Raw genomic sequence first — 22867 nt, 5'->3', positions numbered from 1 at the left:
CTGTCTCTCTCTCTCCGTCTGTCTCTGTGTGTGTCTGCAGTGATGGGTCTTTTCCCTATGACTCGGTACCATGGCAACAGAACACCAACCAGCCGCCAGGTTCTCTCTCCGTGGTAACGACCGTCTGGGGTGTCACCAACACCTCGCAGAGCCAGGTGAGATTACCCAGAATGCTCTGGGGTGTCACCAACACCTCACAGAGCCAGGTGAGATTACCCAGAATGCTCTGGGGTGTCACCAACACCTCGCAGAGTCAGGTGAGATTACCCAGCATACTCTGGGGTGTCACCAACACCTTGCAGAATCAGGTGAGATTACCCAGCATGCTCTGGGGTTTCACCGACACCTTGCAGAGTCAGGTGAGAATCAGGTAAGATTACCCAGTATGCTCTGGGGTGTCACCAACACCTTGCTGAATCAGGTGAGATTACCCAGCATGCTCTGAAACAATTCCAATAGAGGAGGAGGATACCTCTACATTGTAGTGACTACAGTAGTAATAGTAATAATAGTAGTAGTGACTACAGTAGTAATAGTAGTAGTAGTAGTAGTAGTGACTACAGTAGTAATAGTAGTAGTAGTGACTACAATAGTAATAGTAGTAGTAGTGACTACCGTAGTAATAGTAGTAGTAGTAGTAGTAGTAGTAGTAGTAGTAGTGACTACAGTAGAAATAGTAGTAGTAGTGACTACAATAGTAGTAGTAGTAGTAGTGACTACAGTAGTAATAGTAATGGTAGTGACTACAGTAGTAATATTAGTAGTAGTGACTATAGTAGTAGTAGTGACTACAGTAGTAATAGTAGTAGTAGTGACTACCGTAGTAATAGTAGTAGTAGTAGTAGTAGTGACTACAGTAGTAATAGTAGTAGTAGTGACTACAGTAGTAGTAGTGACTACAGTAGTAATAGTAATGGTAGTGACTACAGTAGTAATAGTAGTAGTAGTGACTACAGTAGTAATAGTAGTAGTAGTGACTACAGTAGTAATAGTAGTAGTAGTGACTACAGTAGTAATAGTAGTAGTAGTGACTACAGTAGTAATAGTAGTAGTAGTAGTGACTACAGTAGTAATAGTAGTAGTAGTAGTAGTAGTAGTAGTAATATTGACTACAGTAGTAATAGTAGTAGTAGTGACTACACTAGTAATATTAGTAGTAGTGACTACAGTAGTAATAGTAGTAGTAGTGACTACAGTAGTAATAGTAGTAGTAGTGACTACCGTAGTAATAGTAGTAGTAGTAGTAGTAGTAGTGACTACAGTAGTAATAGTAGTAGTAGTGACTACAGTAGTAGTAGTGACTACAGTAGTAATAGTAATGGTAGTGACTACAGTAGTAATAGTAGTAGTAGTGACTACAGTAGTAATAGTAGTAGTAGTGACTACAGTAGTAATAGTAGTAGTAGTGACTACAGTAGTAATAGTAGTAGTAGTGACTACAGTAGTAATAGTAGTAGTAGTAGTGACTACAGTAGTAATAGTAGTAGTAGTAGTAGTAGTAGTAGTAGTAGTGACTACAGTAGTAATAGTAGTAGTAGTGACTACAGTAGTAATAGTAGTAGTAGTGACTACCGTAGTAATAGTAGTAGTAGTAGTAGTAGTAGTGACTACAGTAGTAATAGTAGTAGTAGTGACTACAGTAGTAATAGTAGTAGTAGTAGTGACTACAGTAGTAATAGTAGTAGTAGTGACTACAGTAGTAATAGTAGTAGTAGTGACTGCAGTAGTAATAGTAGTAGTAGTGACTACAGTAGTAATAGTAGTAGTAGCGACTGCAGTAGTAATAGTAGTAGTAGTGACTACAGTAGTAATAGTAGTAGTAGTGACTACAGTAGTAATAGTAATAGTAGTGACTACAGTAGTAGTAGTAGTAGTAGTGACTACAGTAGTAATAGTAGTAGTAGTAGTAGTAGTGACTACAGTAGTAATAGTAGTAGTAGTGACTACAGTAGTAATAGTAATGGTAGTGACTACAATAGTAGTAGCAGTAGTAGTGACTACAGTAGTAATAGTAGTAGTAGTGACTACAGTAGTAATAGTAGTAGTAGTAACTACAGTAGTAATAGTAGTAGTGACTTACAGTAGTAATATTGATGGTAGTGACTACTATAGTAGTAGTAGTAGTAGTAGTAGTAGTGACTACAGTAGTAATAGTGACTACAGTAGTAATATTGATGGTAGTGACTACTATAGTAATAGTAGTAGTAGTAGTAGTAGTAGTAGTAGTAGTAGTGACTACAGTAGTAGTAGTAGTGACAACATTAGTAATAGTAATAGTAACTACAGTAGTAATATTGATGGTAGTGACTACTATAGTAATAGTAGTAGTAGTAGTAGTAGTGACTACAGTAGTAATAGTAGTAGTAGTGACAACATTAGTAATAGTAATAGTAACTACAGTAGTAATATTGATGGTAGTGACTACTATAGTAATAGTAGTAGTAGTAGTAGTAGTGACTACAGTAGTAATAGTGACTACAGTAGTGATAGTAGTAGTAGTGACTACATTAGTAATAGTAGTAGTAGTGACTACAGTAGTAATAGTAGTAGTAGTGACTACAGTAGTAATAGTAGTAGTAGTGACTACAGTAGTAATAGTAGTAGTAGTAGTGACTACAGTAGTAATAGTAGTAGTAGTAGTAGTAGTAGTGACTACAGTAGTAATAGTAGTAGTAGTGACTACAGTAGTAATAGTAGTAGTAGTGACTACAGTAGTAATAGTAGTAGTAGTGACTACCGTAGTAATAGTAGTAGTAGTAGTAGTAGTAGTAGTGACTACAGTAGTAATAGTAGTAGTAGTGACTACAGTAGTAATAGTAGTAGTAGTAGTGACTACAGTAGTAATAGTAGTAGTAGTGACTGCAGTAGTAATAGTAGTAGTAGTGACTACAGTAGTAATAGTAGTAGTAGTGACTGCAGTAGTAATAGTAGTAGTAGTGACTACAGTAGTAATAGTAGTAGTAGTGACTACAGTAGTAATAGTAATAGTAGTGACTACAGTAGTAGTAGTAGTAGTAGTAGTGACTACAGTGGTAATAGTAGTAGTAGTAGTAGTAGTGACTACAGTAGTAATAGTAGTAGTAGTGACTACAGTAGTAATAGTAATGGTAGTGACTACAATAGTAATAGTAGTAGTAGTGACTACAGTAGTAATAGTAATGGTAGTGACTACAATAGTAGTAGCAGTAGTAGTGACTACAGTAGTAATAGTAGTAGTAGTGACTACAGTAGTAATAGTAGTAGTAGTAACTACAGTAGTAATAGTAGTAGTGACTTACAGTAGTAATATTGATGGTAGTGACTACTATAGTAGTAGTAGTAGTAGTAGTAGTGACTACAGTAGTAATAGTGACTACAGTAGTAATATTGATGGTAGTGACTACTATAGTAATAGTAGTAGTAGTAGTAGTAGTAGTAGTAGTAGTAGTGACTACAGTAGTAGTAGTAGTGACAACATTAGTAATAGTAATAGTAACTACAGTAGTAATATTGATGGTAGTGACTACTATAGTAATAGTAGTATTAGTAGTAGTAGTAGTGACTACAGTAGTAATAGTAGTAGTAGTGACAACATTAGTAATAGTAATAGTAACTACAGTAGTAATATTGATGGTAGTGACTACTATAGTAATAGTAGTAGTAGTAGTAGTAGTGACTACAGTAGTAATAGTGACTACAGTAGTGATAGTAGTAGTAGTGACTACATTAGTAATAGTAGTAGTAGTGACTACATTAGTAATAGTAGTAGTAGTAGTGACTACAGTAGTAATAGTAATAGTGACTACAGTAGTAATAGTAATGGTAGTGACTACAGTAGTAATAGTAGTAGTAGTGACTACAGTAGTAATAGTAGTAGTGGTGACTACAGTAGTAGTAGTAGTAGTGACTACAGGAGTAATATTGATGGTGGTGACTACACTAGTAATATTAGTAGTAGTGACTACAGTAGTAGTAGTAGTGACTACAGGAGTAATATTGATGGTAGTGACTACACTAGTAATATTAGTAGTAGTGACTACAGTAGTAATAGTAGTAGTAGTGACTACAGGAGTAATATTGATGGTAGTGACTACTATAGTAATAGTAGTAGTAGTAGTAGTAGTGACTACAGTAGTAATAGTAGTAGTAGTGACAACATTAGTAATAGTAATAGTAACTACAGTAGTAATATTGATGGTAGTGACTACAGTAGTAATAGTAGTAGTAGTAGTAGTAGTAGTAGTAGTGACTACAGTAGTAATAGTAGTAGTAGTGACAACATTAGTAATAGTAATAGTAACTACAGTAGTAATATTGATGGTAGTGACTACTATAGTAATAGTAGTAGTAGTAGTAGTAGTAGTAGTAGTAGTGACTACAGTAGTAATAGTAGTAGTAGTGACAATATTAGTAATAGTAATAGTAACTACAGTAGTAATATTGATGGTAGTGACTACTATAGTAATAGTAGTAGTAGTAGTAGTAGTGACTACAGTAGTAATAGTAGTAGTAGTGACAACATTAGTAATAGTAATAGTAGTAATAGTAGTAGTAGTGACTACAGTAGTAATAGTAGTAGTAGTAACTACAGTAGTAATAGTAGTAGTGACTTACAGTAGTAATATGTATGGTAGTGACTACTATAGTAGTAGTAGTAGTAGTAGTAGTGACTACAGTAGTAATAGTGACTACAGTAGTAATATTGATGGTAGTGACTACTATAGTAATAGTAGTAGTAGTAGTAGTAGTAGTAGTAGTAGTAGTAGTGACTACAGTAGTAGTAGTAGTGACAACATTAGTAATAGTAATAGTAACTACAGTAGTAATATTGATGGTAGTTACTACTATAGTAATAGTAGTATTAGTAGTAGTAGTAGTGACTACAGTAGTAATAGTAGTAGTAGTGACAACATTAGTAATAGTAATAGTAACTACAGTAGTAATATTGATGGTAGTGACTACTATAGTAATAGTAGTAGTAGTAGTAGTAGTAGTAGTGACTACAGTAGTAATAGTAGTAGTAGTGACAATATTAGTAATAGTAATAGTAACTACAGTAGTAATATTGATGGTAGTGACTACTATAGTAATAGTAGTAGTAGTAGTAGTAGTGACTACAGTAGTAATAGTAGTAGTAGTGACAACATTAGTAATAGTAATAGTAGTAATAGTAGTAGTAGTGACTACAGTAGTAATAGTAATAGTGACTACAGTAGTGTTAGTAGTAGTAGTGACTATATTAGTAATAGTAGTAGTAGTGACTACATTAGTAATAGTAGTAGTAGTAGTGACTACAGTAGTAATAGTAATAGTGACTACAGTAGTAATAGTAATGGTAGTGACTACAGTAGTAATAGTAGTAGTAGTGACTACAGTAGTAATAGTAGTAGTGGTGACTACAGTAGTAATAGTAGTAGTAGTGACAACATTAGTAATAGTAATAGTAACTACAGTAGTAATATTGATGGTAGTGACTACAGTAGTAATAGTAGTAGTAGTAGTAGTAGTAGTAGTAGTGACTACAGTAGTAATAGTAGTAGTAGTGACAACATTAGTAATAGTAATAGTAACTACAGTAGTAATATTGATGGTAGTGACTACTATAGTAATAGTAGTAGTAGTAGTAGTAGTAGTAGTAGTAGTGACTACAGTAGTAATAGTAGTAGTAGTGACAATATTAGTAATAGTAATAGTAACTACAGTAGTAATATTGATGGTAGTGACTACTATAGTAATAGTAGTAGTAGTAGTAGTAGTGACTACAGTAGTAGTAGTAGTGACAACATTAGTAATAGTAATAGTAGTAGTAGTAGTGACTACAGTAGTAATAGTAATAGTGACTACAGTAGTGATAGTAGTAGTAGTGACTATATTAGTAATAGTAGTAGTAGTGACTACATTAGTAATAGTAGTAGTAGTAGTGACTACAGTAGTAATAGTAATAGTGACTACAGTAGTAATAGTAATGGTAGTGACTACAGTAGTAATAGTAGTAGTAGTGACTACAGTAGTAATAGTAGTAGTGGTGACTACAGTAGTAATAGTAGTAGTAGTGACTACAGGAGTAATATTAATGGTAGTGACTACACTAGTAATATTAGTAGTAGTGACTACAGTAGTAATAGTAGCAGTAGTGACTACAGGAGTAATATTGATGGTAGTGACTACACTAGTAATATTAGTAGTAGTGACTACAGTAGTAATAGTAGTAGTAGTGACTACAGGAGTAATATTGATGGTAGTGACTACTATAGTAATAGTAGTAGTAGTAGTAGTGACTACAGTAGTAATAGTAGTAGTAGTGACAACATTAGTAATAGTAATAGTAACTACAGTAGTAATATTGATGGTAGTGACTACTATAGTAATAGTAGTAGTAGTAGTAGTAGTGACTACAGTAGTAATAGTAGTAGTAGTGACAACATTAGTAATAGTAATAGTAGTAATAGTAGTAGTAGTGACTACAGTAGTAATAGTAATAGTGACTACAGTAGTGATAGTAGTAGTAGTGACTATATTAGTAATAGTAGTAGTAGTGACTACATTAGTAATAGTAGTAGTAGTAGTGACTACAGTAGTAATAGTAGTAGTGACTACAGTAGTAATAGTAATAGTGACTACAGTAGTAATAGTAATGGTAGTGACTACAGTAGTAATAGTAGTAGTAGTGACTACAGTAGTAATAGTAGTAGTGGTGACTACAGTAGTAATAGTAGTAGTAGTGACTACAGGAGTAATATTGATGGTAGTGACTACACTAGTAATATTAGCAGTAGTGACTACAGGAGTAATATTGATGGTAGTGACTACACTAGTAATAGTAGTAGTAGTAGTGACTACAGTAGTAATAGTAGCAGTAGTGACTACAATAGTAGTAGTAGTAGTAGTGACTACAGTAGTAATAGTAGTAGTAGTAGTGACTACAGTAGTAGTAGTAGTAGTAGTAGTAGTAGTAATAGTGACTACAGTAGTAGTAGTAGTAGTGACTACATTAGTAATAGTAGTAGTAGTGACTACAGTAGTAATAGTAGTAGTAGTGACTACAATAGTAATAGTAGTAGTAGTGACTACAATAGTAGTAGTAGTAGTAGTAGTGACTACCGTAGTAATAGTAGTAGTAGTAGTAGTAGTAGTAGTAGTAGTAATAGTGACTACAGTAGTAGTAGTAGTAGTAGTGACTACAGTAGTGATAGTAGTAGTAGTGACTACAGTAGTAATAGTAGTAGTAGTAGTGACTACAGTAGTAATAGTAGTAGTAGTAGTAGTAGTAGTAGTAGTAGTAGTAGTAGTAGTGACTACAGTAGTAGTAGTAGTAGTAGTGACTACATTAGTAATAGTAGTAGTAGTGACTACAATAGTAGTAGTAGTAGTAGTAGTAGTGACTACCGTAGTAATAGTAGTAGTAGTAGTAGTAGTAGTAGTAGTAATAGTGACTACAGTAGTAGTAGTAGTAGTAGTGACTACAGTAGTGATAGTAGTAGTAGTGACTACAGTAGTAATAGTAGTAGTAGTAGTAGTAGTAGTAGTAGTAGTAGTGACTACAGTAGTAATAGTAGTAGTAGTGACTACAGTAGTAATAGTAGTAGTAGTGACTACCGTAGTAATAGTAGTAGTAGTAGTAGTAGTAGTGACTACAGTAGTAATAGTAGTAGTAGTGACTACAGTAGTAATAGTAGTAGTAGTAGTGACTACAGTAGTAATAGTAGTAGTAGTGACTACAGTAGTAATAGTAGTAGTAGTGACTGCAGTAGTAATAGTAGTAGTAGTGACTACAGTAGTAATAGTAGTAGTAGCGACTGCAGTAGTAATAGTAGTAGTAGTGACTACAGTAGTAATAGTAGTAGTAGTGACTACAGTAGTAATAGTAATAGTAGTGACTACAGTAGTAGTAGTAGTAGTAGTGACTACAGTAGTAATAGTAGTAGTAGTAGTAGTAGTGACTACAGTAGTAATAGTAGTAGTAGTGACTACAGTAGTAATAGTAATGGTAGTGACTACAATAGTAGTAGCAGTAGTAGTGACTACAGTAGTAATAGTAGTAGTAGTGACTACAGTAGTAATAGTAGTAGTAGTAACTACAGTAGTAATAGTAGTAGTGACTTACAGTAGTAATATTGATGGTAGTGACTACTATAGTAGTAGTAGTAGTAGTAGTAGTAGTAGTGACTACAGTAGTAATAGTGACTACAGTAGTAATATTGATGGTAGTGACTACTATAGTAATAGTAGTAGTAGTAGTAGTAGTAGTAGTAGTAGTAGTAGTAGTGACTACAGTAGTAGTAGTAGTGACAACATTAGTAATAGTAACTACAGTAGTAATATTGATGGTAGTGACTACTATAGTAATAGTAGTAGTAGTAGTAGTAGTGACTACAGTAGTAATAGTAGTAGTAGTGACAACATTAGTAATAGTAATAGTAACTACAGTAGTAATATTGATGGTAGTGACTACTATAGTAATAGTAGTAGTAGTAGTAGTAGTGACTACAGTAGTAATAGTGACTACAGTAGTGATAGTAGTAGTAGTGACTACATTAGTAATAGTAGTAGTAGTGACTACAGTAGTAATAGTAGTAGTAGTGACTACAGTAGTAATAGTAGTAGTAGTGACTACAGTAGTAATAGTAGTAGTAGTAGTGACTACAGTAGTAATAGTAGTAGTAGTAGTAGTAGTAGTAGTAGTGACTACAGTAGTAATAGTAGTAGTAGTGACTACAGTAGTAATAGTAGTAGTAGTGACTACAGTAGTAATAGTAGTAGTAGTGACTACCGTAGTAATAGTAGTAGTAGTAGTAGTAGTAGTAGTGACTACAGTAGTAATAGTAGTAGTAGTGACTACAGTAGTAATAGTAGTAGTAGTAGTGACTACAGTAGTAATAGTAGTAGTAGTGACTGCAGTAGTAATAGTAGTAGTAGTGACTACAGTAGTAATAGTAGTAGTAGTGACTGCAGTAGTAATAGTAGTAGTAGTGACTACAGTAGTAATAGTAGTAGTAGTGACTACAGTAGTAATAGTAATAGTAGTGACTACAGTAGTAGTAGTAGTAGTAGTAGTGACTACAGTGGTAATAGTAGTAGTAGTAGTAGTAGTGACTACAGTAGTAATAGTAGTAGTAGTGACTACAGTAGTAATAGTAATGGTAGTGACTACAATAGTAATAGTAGTAGTAGTGACTACAGTAGTAATAGTAATGGTAGTGACTACAATAGTAGTAGCAGTAGTAGTGACTACAGTAGTAATAGTAGTAGTAGTGACTACAGTAGTAATAGTAGTAGTAGTAACTACAGTAGTAATAGTAGTAGTGACTTACAGTAGTAATATTGATGGTAGTGACTACTATAGTAGTAGTAGTAGTAGTAGTAGTGACTACAGTAGTAATAGTGACTACAGTAGTAATATTGATGGTAGTGACTACTATAGTAATAGTAGTAGTAGTAGTAGTAGTAGTAGTAGTAGTAGTAGTAGTAGTAGTAGTAGTGACTACAGTAGTAGTAGTAGTGACAACATTAGTAATAGTAATAGTAACTACAGTAGTAATATTGATGGTAGTGACTACTATAGTAATAGTAGTATTAGTAGTAGTAGTAGTGACTACAGTAGTAATAGTAGTAGTAGTGACAACATTAGTAATAGTAATAGTAACTACAGTAGTAATATTGATGGTAGTGACTACTATAGTAATAGTAGTAGTAGTAGTAGTAGTGACTACAGTAGTAATAGTGACTACAGTAGTGATAGTAGTAGTAGTGACTACATTAGTAATAGTAGTAGTAGTGACTACATTAGTAATAGTAGTAGTAGTAGTGACTACAGTAGTAATAGTAATAGTGACTACAGTAGTAATAGTAATGGTAGTGACTACAGTAGTAATAGTAGTAGTAGTGACTACAGTAGTAATAGTAGTAGTGGTGACTACAGTAGTAGTAGTAGTAGTGACTACAGGAGTAATATTGATGGTGGTGACTACACTAGTAATATTAGTAGTAGTGACTACAGTAGTAATAGTAGTAGTAGTGACTACAGGAGTAATATTGATGGTAGTGACTACACTAGTAATATTAGTAGTAGTGACTACAGTAGTAATAGTAGTAGTAGTGACTACAGGAGTAATATTGATGGTAGTGACTACTATAGTAATAGTAGTAGTAGTAGTAGTAGTGACTACAGTAGTAATAGTAGTAGTAGTGACAACATTAGTAATAGTAATAGTAACTACAGTAGTAATATTGATGGTAGTGACTACAGTAGTAATAGTAGTAGTAGTAGTAGTAGTAGTAGTAGTGACTACAGTAGTAATAGTAGTAGTAGTGACAACATTAGTAATAGTAATAGTAGTAATAGTAGTAGTAGTGACTACAGTAGTAATAGTAATAGTGACTACAGTAGTGATAGTAGTAGTAGTGACTATATTAGTAATAGTAGTAGTAGTGACTACATTAGTAATAGTAGTAGTAGTAGTGACTACAGTAGTAATAGTAGTAGTGACTACAGTAGTAATAGTAATAGTGACTACAGTAGTAATAGTAATGGTAGTGACTACAGTAGTAATAGTAGTAGTAGTGACTACAGTAGTAATAGTAGTAGTGGTGACTACAGTAGTAATAGTAGTAGTAGTGACTACAGGAGTAATATTGATGGTAGTGACTACACTAGTAATATTAGCAGTAGTGACTACAGTAGTAATAGTAGTAGTAGTGACTACAGGAGTAATATTGATGGTAGTGACTACACTAGTAATAGTAGTAGTAGTAGTGACTACAGTAGTAATAGTAGCAGTAGTGACTACAATAGTAGTAGTAGTAGTAGTGACTACAGTAGTAATAGTAGTAGTAGTAGTGACTACAGTAGTAGTAGTAGTAGTAGTAGTAGTAGTAATAGTGACTACAGTAGTAGTAGTAGTAGTGACTACATTAGTAATAGTAGTAGTAGTGACTACAGTAGTAATAGTAGTAGTAGTGACTACAATAGTAGTAGTAGTAGTAGTAGTGACTACCGTAGTAATAGTAGTAGTAGTAGTAGTAGTAGTAGTAGTAGTAATAGTGACTACAGTAGTAGTAGTAGTAGTAGTGACTACAGTAGTGATAGTAGTAGTAGTGACTACAGTAGTAATAGTAGTAGTAGTAGTGACTACAGTAGTAATAGTAGTAGTAGTAGTAGTAGTAGTAGTAGTAGTAGTAGTAGTAGTGACTACAGTAGTAGTAGTAGTAGTAGTGACTACATTAGTAATAGTAGTAGTAGTGACTACAATAGTAGTAGTAGTAGTAGTAGTAGTGACTACCGTAGTAATAGTAGTAGTAGTAGTAGTAGTAGTAGTAGTAATAGTGACTACAGTAGTAGTAGTAGTAGTAGTGACTACAGTAGTGATAGTAGTAGTAGTGACTACAGTAGTAATAGTAGTAGTAGTAGTAGTAGTAGTAGTAGTAGTGACTACAGTAGTAATAGTAGTAGTAGTGACTACAGTAGTAATAGTAGTAGTAGTGACTACCGTAGTAATAGTAGTAGTAGTAGTAGTAGTAGTGACTACAGTAGTAATAGTAGTAGTAGTGACTACAGTAGTAATAGTAGTAGTAGTAGTGACTACAGTAGTAATAGTAGTAGTAGTGACTACAGTAGTAATAGTAGTAGTAGTGACTGCAGTAGTAATAGTAGTAGTAGTGACTACAGTAGTAATAGTAGTAGTAGCGACTGCAGTAGTAATAGTAGTAGTAGTGACTACAGTAGTAATAGTAGTAGTAGTGACTACAGTAGTAATAGTAATAGTAGTGACTACAGTAGTAGTAGTAGTAGTAGTGACTACAGTAGTAATAGTAGTAGTAGTAGTAGTAGTGACTACAGTAGTAATAGTAGTAGTAGTGACTACAGTAGTAATAGTAATGGTAGTGACTACAATAGTAGTAGCAGTAGTAGTGACTACAGTAGTAATAGTAGTAGTAGTGACTACAGTAGTAATAGTAGTAGTAGTAACTACAGTAGTAATAGTAGTAGTGACTTACAGTAGTAATATTGATGGTAGTGACTACTATAGTAGTAGTAGTAGTAGTAGTAGTAGTGACTACAGTAGTAATAGTGACTACAGTAGTAATATTGATGGTAGTGACTACTATAGTAATAGTAGTAGTAGTAGTAGTAGTAGTAGTAGTAGTAGTAGTAGTGACTACAGTAGTAGTAGTAGTGACAACATTAGTAATAGTAATAGTAACTACAGTAGTAATATTGATGGTAGTGACTACTATAGTAATAGTAGTAGTAGTAGTAGTAGTGACTACAGTAGTAATAGTAGTAGTAGTGACAACATTAGTAATAGTAATAGTAACTACAGTAGTAATATTGATGGTAGTGACTACTATAGTAATAGTAGTAGTAGTAGTAGTAGTGACTACAGTAGTAATAGTGACTACAGTAGTGATAGTAGTAGTAGTGACTACATTAGTAATAGTAGTAGTAGTGACTACAGTAGTAATAGTAGTAGTAGTGACTACAGTAGTAATAGTAGTAGTAGTGACTACAGTAGTAATAGTAGTAGTAGTAGTGACTACAGTAGTAATAGTAGTAGTAGTAGTAGTAGTAGTAGTAGTGACTACAGTAGTAATAGTAGTAGTAGTGACTACAGTAGTAATAGTAGTAGTAGTGACTACAGTAGTAATAGTAGTAGTAGTGACTACCGTAGTAATAGTAGTAGTAGTAGTAGTAGTAGTAGTGACTACAGTAGTAATAGTAGTAGTAGTGACTACAGTAGTAATAGTAGTAGTAGTAGTGACTACAGTAGTAATAGTAGTAGTAGTGACTGCAGTAGTAATAGTAGTAGTAGTGACTACAGTAGTAATAGTAGTAGTAGTGACTGCAGTAGTAATAGTAGTAGTAGTGACTACAGTAGTAATAGTAGTAGTAGTGACTACAGTAGTAATAGTAATAGTAGTGACTACAGTAGTAGTAGTAGTAGTAGTAGTGACTACAGTGGTAATAGTAGTAGTAGTAGTAGTAGTGACTACAGTAGTAATAGTAGTAGTAGTGACTACAGTAGTAATAGTAATGGTAGTGACTACAATAGTAATAGTAGTAGTAGTGACTACAGTAGTAATAGTAATGGTAGTGACTACAATAGTAGTAGCAGTAGTAGTGACTACAGTAGTAATAGTAGTAGTAGTGACTACAGTAGTAATAGTAGTAGTAGTAACTACAGTAGTAATAGTAGTAGTGACTTACAGTAGTAATATTGATGGTAGTGACTACTATAGTAGTAGTAGTAGTAGTAGTAGTGACTACAGTAGTAATAGTGACTACAGTAGTAATATTGATGGTAGTGACTACTATAGTAATAGTAGTAGTAGTAGTAGTAGTAGTAGTAGTAGTAGTAGTAGTAGTAGTGACTACAGTAGTAGTAGTAGTGACAACATTAGTAATAGTAATAGTAACTACAGTAGTAATATTGATGGTAGTGACTACTATAGTAATAGTAGTATTAGTAGTAGTAGTAGTGACTACAGTAGTAATAGTAGTAGTAGTGACAACATTAGTAATAGTAATAGTAACTACAGTAGTAATATTGATGGTAGTGACTACTATAGTAATAGTAGTAGTAGTAGTAGTAGTGACTACAGTAGTAATAGTGACTACAGTAGTGATAGTAGTAGTAGTGACTACATTAGTAATAGTAGTAGTAGTGACTACATTAGTAATAGTAGTAGTAGTAGTGACTACAGTAGTAATAGTAATAGTGACTACAGTAGTAATAGTAATGGTAGTGACTACAGTAGTAATAGTAGTAGTAGTGACTACAGTAGTAATAGTAGTAGTGGTGACTACAGTAGTAGTAGTAGTAGTGACTACAGGAGTAATATTGATGGTGGTGACTACACTAGTAATATTAGTAGTAGTGACTACAGTAGTAATAGTAGTAGTAGTGACTACAGGAGTAATATTGATGGTAGTGACTACACTAGTAATATTAGTAGTAGTGACTACAGTAGTAATAGTAGTAGTAGTGACTACAGGAGTAATATTGATGGTAGTGACTACTATAGTAATAGTAGTAGTAGTAGTAGTAGTGACTACAGTAGTAATAGTAGTAGTAGTGACAACATTAGTAATAGTAATAGTAACTACAGTAGTAATATTGATGGTAGTGACTACAGTAGTAATAGTAGTAGTAGTAGTAGTAGTAGTGACTACAGTAGTAATAGTAGTAGTAGTGACAACATTAGTAATAGTAATAGTAACTACAGTAGTAATATTGATGGTAGTGACTACTATAGTAATAGTAGTAGTAGTAGTAGTAGTAGTAGTAGTAGTGACTACAGTAGTAATAGTAGTAGTAGTGACAATATTAGTAATAGTAATAGTAACTACAGTAGTAATATTGATGGTAGTGACTACTATAGTAATAGTAGTAGTAGTAGTAGTAGTGACTACAGTAGTAATAGTAGTAGTAGTGACAACATTAGTAATAGTAATAGTAGTAATAGTAGTAGTAGTGACTACAGTAGTAATAGTAGTAGTAGTAGTAACTACAGTAGTAATAGTAGTAGTGACTTACAGTAGTAATATGTATGGTAGTGACTACTATAGTAGTAGTAGTAGTAGTAGTAGTGACTACAGTAGTAATAGTGACTACAGTAGTAATATTGATGGTAGTGACTACTATAGTAATAGTAGTAGTAGTAGTAGTAGTAGTAGTAGTAGTAGTGACTACAGTAGTAGTAGTAGTGACAACATTAGTAATAGTAATAGTAACTACAGTAGTAATATTGATGGTAGTTACTACTATAGTAATAGTAGTATTAGTAGTAGTAGTAGTGACTACAGTAGTAATAGTAGTAGTAGTGACAACATTAGTAATAGTAATAGTAACTACAGTAGTAATATTGATGGTAGTGACTACTATAGTAATAGTAGTAGTAGTAGTAGTAGTAGTAGTGACTACAGTAGTAATAGTAGTAGTAGTGACAATATTAGTAATAGTAATAGTAACTACAGTAGTAATATTGATGGTAGTGACTACTATAGTAATAGTAGTAGTAGTAGTAGTAGTGACTACAGTAGTAATAGTAGTAGTAGTGACAACATTAGTAATAGTAATAGTAGTAATAGTAGTAGTAGTGACTACAGTAGTAATAGTAATAGTGACTACAGTAGTGTTAGTAGTAGTAGTGACTATATTAGTAATAGTAGTAGTAGTGACTACATTAGTAATAGTAGTAGTAGTAGTGACTACAGTAGTAATAGTAATAGTGACTACAGTAGTAATAGTAATGGTAGTGACTACAGTAGTAATAGTAGTAGTAGTGACTACAGTAGTAATAGTAGTAGTGGTGACTACAGTAGTAATAGTAGTAGTAGTGACAACATTAGTAATAGTAATAGTAACTACAGTAGTAATATTGATGGTAGTGACTACAGTAGTAATAGTAGTAGTAGTAGTAGTAGTAGTAGTAGTGACTACAGTAGTAATAGTAGTAGTAGTGACAACATTAGTAATAGTAATAGTAACTACAGTAGTAATATTGATGGTAGTGACTACTATAGTAATAGTAGTAGTAGTAGTAGTAGTAGTAGTAGTGACTACAGTAGTAATAGTAGTAGTAGTGACAATATTAGTAATAGTAATAGTAACTACAGTAGTAATATTGATGGTAGTGACTACTATAGTAATAGTAGTAGTAGTAGTAGTAGTGACTACAGTAGTAGTAGTAGTGACAGCATTAGTAATAGTAATAGTAGTAGTAGTAGTGACTACAGTAGTAATAGTAATAGTGACTACAGTAGTGATAGTAGTAGTAGTGACTATATTAGTAATAGTAGTAGTAGTGACTACATTAGTAATAGTAGTAGTAGTAGTGACTACAGTAGTAATAGTAATAGTGACTACAGTAGTAATAGTAATGGTAGTGACTACAGTAGTAATAGTAGTAGTAGTGACTACAGTAGTAATAGTAGTAGTGGTGACTACAGTAGTAATAGTAGTAGTAGTGACTACAGGAGTAATATTAATGGTAGTGACTACACTAGTAATATTAGTAGTAGTGACTACAGTAGTAATAGTAGCAGTAGTGACTACAGGAGTAATATTGATGGTAGTGACTACACTAGTAATATTAGTAGTAGTGACTACAGTAGTAATAGTAGTAGTAGTGACTACAGGAGTAATATTGATGGTAGTGACTACTATAGTAATAGTAGTAGTAGTAGTAGTGACTACAGTAGTAATAGTAGTAGTAGTGACAACATTAGTAATAGTAATAGTAACTACAGTAGTAATATTGATGGTAGTGACTACTATAGTAATAGTAGTAGTAGTAGTAGTAGTGACTACAGTAGTAATAGTAGTAGTAGTGACAACATTAGTAATAGTAATAGTAGTAATAGTAGTAGTAGTGACTACAGTAGTAATAGTAATAGTGACTACAGTAGTGATAGTAGTAGTAGTGACTATATTAGTAATAGTAGTAGTAGTGACTACATTAGTAATAGTAGTAGTAGTAGTGACTACAGTAGTAATAGTAGTAGTGACTACAGTAGTAATAGTAATAGTGACTACAGTAGTAATAGTAATGGTAGTGACTACAGTAGTAATAGTAGTAGTAGTGACTACAGTAGTAATAGTAGTAGTGGTGACTACAGTAGTAATAGTAGTAGTAGTGACTACAGGAGTAATATTGATGGTAGTGACTACACTAGTAATATTAGCAGTAGTGACTACAGTAGTAATAGTAGTAGTAGTGACTACAGGAGTAATATTGATGGTAGTGACTACACTAGTAATAGTAGTAGTAGTAGTGACTACAGTAGTAATAGTAGCAGTAGTGACTACAATAGTAGTAGTAGTAGTAGTGACTACAGTAGTAATAGTAGTAGTAGTAGTGACTACAGTAGTAGTAGTAGTAGTAGTAGTAGTAGTAATAGTGACTACAGTAGTAGTAGTAGTAGTGACTACATTAGTAATAGTAGTAGTAGTGACTACAGTAGTAATAGTAGTAGTAGTGACTACAATAGTAGTAGTAGTAGTAGTAGTGACTACCGTAGTAATAGTAGTAGTAGTAGTAGTAGTAGTAGTAGTAGTAATAGTGACTACAGTAGTAGTAGTAGTAGTAGTGACTACAGTAGTGATAGTAGTAGTAGTGACTACAGTAGTAATAGTAGTAGTAGTAGTGACTACAGTAGTAATAGTAGTAGTAGTAGTAGTAGTAGTAGTAGTAGTAGTAGTAGTAGTGACTACAGTAGTAGTACTAGTAGTAGTGACTACATTAGTAATAGTAGTAGTAGTGACTACAATAGTAGTAGTAGTAGTAGTAGTAGTGACTACCGTAGTAATAGTAGTAGTAGTAGTAGTAGTAGTAGTAGTAGTAATAGTGACTACAGTAGTAGTAGTAGTAGTAGTGACTACAGTAGTGATAGTAGTAGTAGTGACTACAGTAGTAATAGTAGTAGTAGTAGTAGTAGTAGTAGTAGTAGTAGTGACTACAGTAGTAATAGTAGTAGTAGTGACTACAGTAGTAATAGTAGTAGTAGTGACTACCGTAGTAATAGTAGTAGTAGTAGTAGTAGTGACTACAGTAGTAATAGTAGTAGTAGTGACTACAGTAGTAATAGTAGTAGTAGTAGTGACTACAGTAGTAATAGTAGTAGTAGTGACTACAGTAGTAATAGTAGTAGTAGTGACTGCAGTAGTAATAGTAGTAGTAGTGACTACAGTAGTAATAGTAGTAGTAGCGACTGCAGTAGTAATAGTAGTAGTAGTGACTACAGTAGTAATAGTAGTAGTAGTGACTACAGTAGTAATAGTAATAGTAGTGACTACAGTAGTAGTAGTAGTAGTAGTGACTACAGTAGTAATAGTAGTAGTAGTAGTAGTAGTGACTACAGTAGTAATAGTAGTAGTAGTGACTACAGTAGTAATAGTAATGGTAGTGACTACAATAGTAGTAGCAGTAGTAGTGACTACAGTAGTAATAGTAGTAGTAGTGACTACAGTAGTAATAGTAGTAGTAGTAACTACAGTAGTAATAGTAGTAGTGACTTACAGTAGTAATATTGATGGTAGTGACTACTATAGTAGTAGTAGTAGTAGTAGTAGTAGTAGTGACTACAGTAGTAATAGTGACTACAGTAGTAATATTGATGGTAGTGACTACTATAGTAATAGTAGTAGTAGTAGTAGTAGTAGTAGTAGTAGTAGTAGTAGTGACTACAGTAGTAGTAGTAGTGACAACATTAGTAATAGTAATAGTAACTACAGTAGTAATATTGATGGTAGTGACTACTATAGTAATAGTAGTAGTAGTAGTAGTAGTGACTACAGTAGTAATAGTAGTAGTAGTGACAACATTAGTAATAGTAATAGTAACTACAGTAGTAATATTGATGGTAGTGACTACTATAGTAATAGTAGTAGTAGTAGTAGTAGTAGTGACTACAGTAGTAATAGTGACTACAGTAGTGATAGTAGTAGTAGTGACTACATTAGTAATAGTAGTAGTAGTGACTACAGTAGTAATAGTGGTAGTAGTGACTACAGTAGTAATAGTAGTAGTAGTGACTACAGTAGTAATAGTAGTAGTAGTAGTGACTACAGTAGTAATAGTAGTAGTAGTAGTAGTAGTAGTAGTAGTAGTGACTACAGTAGTAATAGTAGTAGTAGTGACTACAGTAGTAATAGTAGTAGTAGTGACTACAGTAGTAATAGTAGTAGTAGTGACTACCGTAGTAATAGTAGTAGTAGTAGTAGTAGTAGTAGTGACTACAGTAGTAATAGTAGTAGTAGTGACTACAGTAGTAATAGTAGTAGTAGTAGTGACTACAGTAGTAATAGTAGTAGTAGTGACTGCAGTAGTAATAGTAGTAGTAGTGACTACAGTAGTAATAGTAGTAGTAGTGACTGCAGTAGTAATAGTAGTAGTAGTGACTACAGTAGTAATAGTAGTAGTAGTGACTACAGTAGTAATAGTAATAGTAGTGACTACAGTAGTAGTAGTAGTAGTAGTAGTGACTACAGTGGTAATAGTAGTAGTAGTAGTAGTAGTGACTACAGTAGTAATAGTAGTAGTAGTGACTACAGTAGTAATAGTAATGGTAGTGACTACAATAGTAATAGTAGTAGTAGTGACTACAGTAGTAATAGTAATGGTAGTGACTACAATAGTAGTAGCAGTAGTAGTGACTACAGTAGTAATAGTAGTAGTAGTGACTACAGTAGTAATAGTAGTAGTAGTAACTACAGTAGTAATAGTAGTAGTGACTTACAGTAGTAATATTGATGGTAGTGACTACTATAGTAGTAGTAGTAGTAGTAGTAGTGACTACAGTAGTAATAGTGACTACAGTAGTAATATTGATGGTAGTGACTACTATAGTAATAGTAGTAGTAGTAGTAGTAGTAGTAGTAGTAGTAGTAGTAGTAGTAGTAGTGACTACAGTAGTAGTAGTAGTGACAACATTAGTAATAGTAATAGTAACTACAGTAGTAATATTGATGGTAGTGACTACTATAGTAATAGTAGTATTAGTAGTAGTAGTAGTGACTACAGTAGTAATAGTAGTAGTAGTGACAACATTAGTAATAGTAATAGTAACTACAGTAGTAATATTGATGGTAGTGACTACTATAGTAATAGTAGTAGTAGTAGTAGTAGTGACTACAGTAGTAATAGTGACTACAGTAGTGATAGTAGTAGTAGTGACTACATTAGTAATAGTAGTAGTAGTGACTACATTAGTAATAGTAGTAGTAGTAGTGACTACAGTAGTAATAGTAATAGTGACTACAGTAGTAATAGTAATGGTAGTGACTACAGTAGTAATAGTAGTAGTAGTGACTACAGTAGTAATAGTAGTAGTGGTGACTACAGTAGTAGTAGTAGTAGTGACTACAGGAGTAATATTGATGGTGGTGACTACACTAGTAATATTAGTAGTAGTGACTACAGTAGTAATAGTAGTAGTAGTGACTACAGGAGTAATATTGATGGTAGTGACTACACTAGTAATATTAGTAGTAGTGACTACAGTAGTAATAGTAGTAGTAGTGACTACAGGAGTAATATTGATGGTAGTGACTACTATAGTAATAGTAGTAGTAGTAGTAGTAGTGACTACAGTAGTAATAGTAGTAGTAGTGACAACATTAGTAATAGTAATAGTAACTACAGTAGTAATATTGATGGTAGTGACTACAGTAGTAATAGTAGTAGTAGTAGTAGTAGTAGTAGTAGTGACTACAGTAGTAATAGTAGTAGTAGTGACAACATTAGTAATAGTAATAGTAGTAATAGTAGTAGTAGTGACTACAGTAGTAATAGTAATAGTGACTACAGTAGTGATAGTAGTAGTAGTGACTATATTAGTAATAGTAGTAGTAGTGACTACATTAGTAATAGTAGTAGTAGTAGTGACTACAGTAGTAATAGTAGTAGTGACTACAGTAGTAATAGTAATAGTGACTACAGTAGTAATAGTAATGGTAGTGACTACAGTAGTAATAGTAGTAGTAGTGACTACAGTAGTAATAGTAGTAGTGGTGACTACAGTAGTAATAGTAGTAGTAGTGACTACAGGAGTAATATTGATGGTAGTGACTACACTAGTAATATTAGCAGTAGTGACTACAGTAGTAATAGTAGTAGTAGTGACTACAGGAGTAATATTGATGGTAGTGACTACACTAGTAATAGTAGTAGTAGTAGTGACTACAGTAGTAATAGTAGCAGTAGTGACTACAATAGTAGTAGTAGTAGTAGTGACTACAGTAGTAATAGTAGTAGTAGTAGTGACTACAGTAGTAGTAGTAGTAGTAGTAGTAGTAGTAATAGTGACTACAGTAGTAGTAGTAGTAGTGACTACATTAGTAATAGTAGTAGTAGTGACTACAGTAGTAATAGTAGTAGTAGTGACTACAATAGTAGTAGTAGTAGTAGTAGTGACTACCGTAGTAATAGTAGTAGTAGTAGTAGTAGTAGTAGTAGTAGTAATAGTGACTACAGTAGTAGTAGTAGTAGTAGTGACTACAGTAGTGATAGTAGTAGTAGTGACTACAGTAGTAATAGTAGTAGTAGTAGTGACTACAGTAGTAATAGTAGTAGTAGTAGTAGTAGTAGTAGTAGTAGTAGTAGTAGTAGTGACTACAGTAGTAGTAGTAGTAGTAGTGACTACATTAGTAATAGTAGTAGTAGTGACTACAATAGTAGTAGTAGTAGTAGTAGTAGTGACTACCGTAGTAATAGTAGTAGTAGTAGTAGTAGTAGTAGTAGTAATAGTGACTACAGTAGTAGTAGTAGTAGTAGTGACTACAGTAGTGATAGTAGTAGTAGTGACTACAGTAGTAATAGTAGTAGTAGTAGTAGTAGTAGTAGTAGTAGTGACTACAGTAGTAATAGTAGTAGTAGTGACTACAGTAGTAATAGTAGTAGTAGTGACTACCGTAGTAATAGTAGTAGTAGTAGTAGTAGTAGTAGTGACTACAGTAGTAATAGTAGTAGTAGTGACTACAGTAGTAATAGTAGTAGTAGTAGTGACTACAGTAGTAATAGTAGTAGTAGTGACTACAGTAGTAATAGTAGTAGTAGTGACTGCAGTAGTAATAGTAGTAGTAGTGACTACAGTAGTAATAGTAGTAGTAGCGACTGCAGTAGTAATAGTAGTAGTAGTGACTACAGTAGTAATAGTAGTAGTAGTGACTACAGTAGTAATAGTAATAGTAGTGACTACAGTAGTAGTAGTAGTAGTAGTGACTACAGTAGTAATAGTAGTAGTAGTAGTAGTAGTGACTACAGTAGTAATAGTAGTAGTAGTGACTACAGTAGTAATAGTAATGGTAGTGACTACAATAGTAGTAGCAGTAGTAGTGACTACAGTAGTAATAGTAGTAGTAGTGACTACAGTAGTAATAGTAGTAGTAGTAACTACAGTAGTAATAGTAGTAGTGACTTACAGTAGTAATATTGATGGTAGTGACTACTATAGTAGTAGTAGTAGTAGTAGTAGTAGTGACTACAGTAGTAATAGTGACTACAGTAGTAATATTGATGGTAGTGACTACTATAGTAATAGTAGTAGTAGTAGTAGTAGTAGTAGTAGTAGTAGTAGTAGTGACTACAGTAGTAGTAGTAGTGACAACATTAGTAATAGTAATAGTAACTACAGTAGTAATATTGATGGTAGTGACTACTATAGTAATAGTAGTAGTAGTAGTAGTAGTGACTACAGTAGTAATAGTAGTAGTAGTGACAACATTAGTAATAGTAATAGTAACTACAGTAGTAATATTGATGGTAGTGACTACTATAGTAATAGTAGTAGTAGTAGTAGTAGTGACTACAGTAGTAATAGTGACTACAGTAGTGATAGTAGTAGTAGTGACTACATTAGTAATAGTAGTAGTAGTGACTACAGTAGTAATAGTAGTAGTAGTGACTACAGTAGTAATAGTAGTAGTAGTGACTACAGTAGTAATAGTAGTAGTAGTAGTGACTACAGTAGTAATAGTAGTAGTAGTAGTAGTAGTAGTAGTAGTGACTACAGTAGTAATAGTAGTAGTAGTGACTACAGTAGTAATAGTAGTAGTAGTGACTACAGTAGTAATAGTAGTAGTAGTGACTACCGTAGTAATAGTAGTAGTAGTAGTAGTAGTAGTAGTGACTACAGTAGTAATAGTAGTAGTAGTGACTACAGTAGTAATAGTAGTAGTAGTAGTGACTACAGTAGTAATAGTAGTAGTAGTGACTGCAGTAGTAATAGTAGTAGTAGTGACTACAGTAGTAATAGTAGTAGTAGTGACTGCAGTAGTAATAGTAGTAGTAGTGACTACAGTAGTAATAGTAGTAGTAGTGACTACAGTAGTAATAGTAATAGTAGTGACTACAGTAGTAGTAGTAGTAGTAGTAGTAGTGACTACAGTGG

At 33.1% G+C, this 22867-nt stretch overlaps 1 pseudogene across 1 annotated transcript in view; it reads left to right on the top strand.

Annotated features, from left to right (window-relative positions):
• The window catches only part of LOC311134383 (zinc finger MIZ domain-containing protein 1-like), a 49538-nt pseudogene that overhangs the window by 401 nt on the left and 26270 nt on the right, over positions 1 to 22867 (top strand). Inside the window, exon 2 of the transcript XR_014615205.1 lies at positions 41 to 155. The product of XR_014615205.1 is annotated as a zinc finger MIZ domain-containing protein 1-like (transcript). The remainder of the gene's footprint in view (positions 1 to 40; positions 156 to 22867) is intronic.

This window comes from Coregonus lavaretus, assembly GCF_964263955.1.
Source record: "Coregonus lavaretus genome assembly, chromosome: 1".
Classification (NCBI taxonomy): Eukaryota; Metazoa; Chordata; class Actinopteri; order Salmoniformes; family Salmonidae; genus Coregonus; species Coregonus lavaretus.
Note: the sequence above shows the minus strand (reverse complement) of the source record. Positions and strands in the feature narration are given on the sequence as shown.